Source organism: Limulus polyphemus, unplaced genomic scaffold (genome assembly GCF_000517525.1).
Source record: "Limulus polyphemus unplaced genomic scaffold, Limulus_polyphemus-2.1.2 Scaffold267, whole genome shotgun sequence".
In the NCBI taxonomy this organism is placed as follows: Eukaryota; Metazoa; Arthropoda; class Merostomata; order Xiphosura; family Limulidae; genus Limulus; species Limulus polyphemus.
The window spans coordinates 478009-481572 of NW_013665877.1; positions in this window are offsets into that span (position 1 = coordinate 478009).

The window sequence follows — 3564 nt, forward strand, 5'->3', positions numbered from 1 at the left end:
AATTCTATATGGTTGACGAGTAGGCCAGCTACTTGAGTGTAAAATTTCTAGACTTACAAAAAGGTACAGGTCGACCCCAACTAAATGGAATTAAGGTCTAACAGAAAAACAAACACCAATGTTTCGATGATTTTTGTTTAAGGTTGCACAGTTACGTCTTCTTCTCCAGACATAGAGGATTCTTCTTCATTCCAAGGTATATTCGCTGTATCTTCGATGAAGTTTCTGTAACTGATTCATAAACAAAATCATTTTCTCTTATTGTCTTATTCTCCAGTGGGTCAGTGGTAAGTTTATGGGGTTATTGTCTTATTCTCCAGTGGGTCAGTGGTAAGTTTATGGGTTATTGTCTTATTCTCCAGTGGGTCAGTGGTAAGTTTATGGGGTTACAACGTTAAAATTGATGGACAGAGCATAGTTATCATAGCTACTGTGTAGCTTTGCGCTAAAACAAACAAATATAATATATTTTTCCTTGAAAAAAATTCTCAGACATTACGTGAAAGTTTTTTTTCCTTACCAACTCCACCTAGTAGTCAGAATACTTAATTCTGACGTATTTAAAAGTTCTATATTCCTTACATTTAATCACTGGTGATGCGTTGCGAATTGTTTGTTTGTTGAATTTTCAAAAAGCTACTAGAGAGCTATCTGCGCTAGCTGTCCATAATTGTGAAGTGATAGACTAGAGGGAAAGCAGCTAGTCAACAACACCCACCGCCAACTCTTTGGATAATGTCTTCTATCTATCAACAAATAGTCGAATTGGCTGTCACATTATAACATCTCCAAGGTTGAAATGGGAAGCATGTTTGGTGACGGGATTCGAATCTGCGACCCGCAAATTTCGAGTCGAGTGAGCACTGTACTCTTAGTTAATTACTTATCCGAGGCACTAGAACGGCAGTGTGAAATGTGTTTTTCACCTGAATTTAATTGCTTTTACTTTTTATTAAAGAGTAAATCTGGCTCAGAAAGATTCATTTAAACCACTCCATCACATTTTCCACTGATTCCAGCTTGATGAAGCTCGTTAAAACCAGCTTACTATGCTGTCGGACAGGGGTATAAACTATGAAAGCTTGTTAAGAAAGAAACGCTTCACTTTAATTCGGATAAGTCAATTCATCATACTGTCAACCTACGGACCAAGACAGCTGTTTCATCAAGGTGAGATTAACCATTCCATTCTCAAACATGGACGTTTATTTACCCATATAAACCTGGAAAGATGGTTTACTCAGGCTTCGATGAACTACCTTATAAAACGGTTTGACTGAAATATGAGAGATGGAAAACTGGATAATCCAGTTATAGATGAAATATTTCAGCATGCTAGTAGTCGTTTTACTTAGCGTAGTGAAAATTAGATCAAAGAAGGCATGATAGGTTGAAAAACGATTTAAACTCCAGAGTAGAAAGTTTATTACTGACGCCGTGTTCATATATAATATTTTTAATGGAGCACTTGCCAATCAAATCAGCTTTTGCAGTTGTGAATTGAGTGTTTTCAGATTAATCAGAAGACAATGATGTGAGAATTCGTTTAAGTGGTTTATGTACTGATTCTATATTTAGTCTTGATTCGTAATGCCTTTGCTTGTTTAATTGTTTTAGCGAAAGTTGCATTAATTATCTGCGCTCTGAACACAGTGGAGAGGGGGGAATCAAAACCAGGATTGTAGCGTTGTAAGTCCGTAAACTTATTGTATTTGAAGTTAAGCACAAAGCTACACAATGGATTATCTGTGTTCTGCCCACCATGGGTATCCTAACCCGGTTTCTAGCATTGTAAGTCCAAAGTAATTTAAAAGTTAAACGAAAAACAGCGGTAAAAATGAGTTTGATTCTCGAATTTAATTTGTTTCTCTTAAAAAATATTTTATACTCATTTGTTATTACTTTTCAATCGATTTGTTTATCATAGTGGAGGGATGGGCCTGAATTTGTCTGTTCATTTTGTAATTCTCTTCATTCCATTTCTCGTATACATTGGATAATAATGATGTTGTTGTTTGTGATTAAACACAAAGCTTCTACCCACCATAGGTATCGAAACCCGATTTCTAGCCTTGTAATAAGCCTGCAGACATTCCGCTGTGCCACTGGGGGGGGGGGGCTCATTATCGTAAGGTATGACCAGTTTACTCGACTGTGGTGGATCTTTTGTTTGTTTTTTTCTTACTTTTGTGAGAAGATGCCTTGACAAGAAGTTAGATGGATATATGATATTACTAGTCAATTCTCTGTAGATAACCAATAATTGTATCTCTCTTCATGGAGAGCGTATGATGTGGATAAAATTGTAAGGAGGTACTTTTTTTATTGGGTGTATTGTAAATGTCTGCTAAAATATTATGATCTTCTGCAAACGTTCAGAAAATTCATAAATGTTTCAATACTCTTTATGGACTGTATTGCATTTTGACGAAGGTATAAACATTTCCATCTGTTGGAATTGTACACTGGTCTATACAGACTACATTTAACTACTGTAGAATACTGGTCTACACGGACTACATTTAACTACTGTAGAATACTGGTCTACACGGACTACGTTTAACTACTGTATAATTGAATACTGGTCTACACGAACTACGTTTAACTACTGTAGAATACTGGTCTACACGAACTACGTTTAACTACTGTATAATTGAATACTGGTCTACACAGACTACATTTAACTACTGTAGAATACTAGTCTACACGGACTACGTTTAACTGCTGTATAATTGAATATTGGTCTACACGGACTACGTTTAACTACTGTATAATTGAATACTGGTCTACACGGACTACGTTTAACTACTGTATAATTGAATACTGGTCTACACGGACTACGTTTAACTACTGTATAATTGAATACTGGTCTACACGGACTACGTTTAACTACTGTATAATGCTATCTGACAAGGTGAGAAACATGGAAAGCTGACAAGCCAAATTTTCAGATTTATTCCTTCACCTTTGTTTTCGATTTAACTCTAGTTTTTTTTTTGAAACACATTCATTAAAACCTTAGGCACTGCTGTGATTTCCTGATTTGGTATCTGGGTACTTTATGAATTAAATCATTGTCAGAAAGTTAAAAAAATATGTATTTAAAATCAGTGAACATTATAATATCAAAATCAGGTTGAGAACAACAAGTTTAAAGGATAACACTCAGATGTTTCGGCATCATCAGTTGCTTTCCTGAATATTCCCTTGAATAAAAGAAAAAGCGAAATCAACCATTGAAACATTTAGCTTTTGGTGTTTAAAACTTTGTTGTTTTCTTTAGATTTTTAACATTATAAGTTGTCAGTTTTCCCGCTCAGCCACCAGAGGGGGTAAAGTATGTATAAGTTCTCAGCATTTATTAGTAGAAAAGGGTCAAAGTGTTGCCAACCTTTCTTCTTATAATTTAGTTAAATTACTAAATATGGAAAAGGCTTCATCTAGGAGTGAACTTGTGTTATCGTTAAAGTCTAATTACTTGTATTATTAAACATGGAAAAGGCTTCATCTAGGAGTGAACTTGTGTTATCGTTAAAATCTAATTAGTTGTATTACTAAACATGG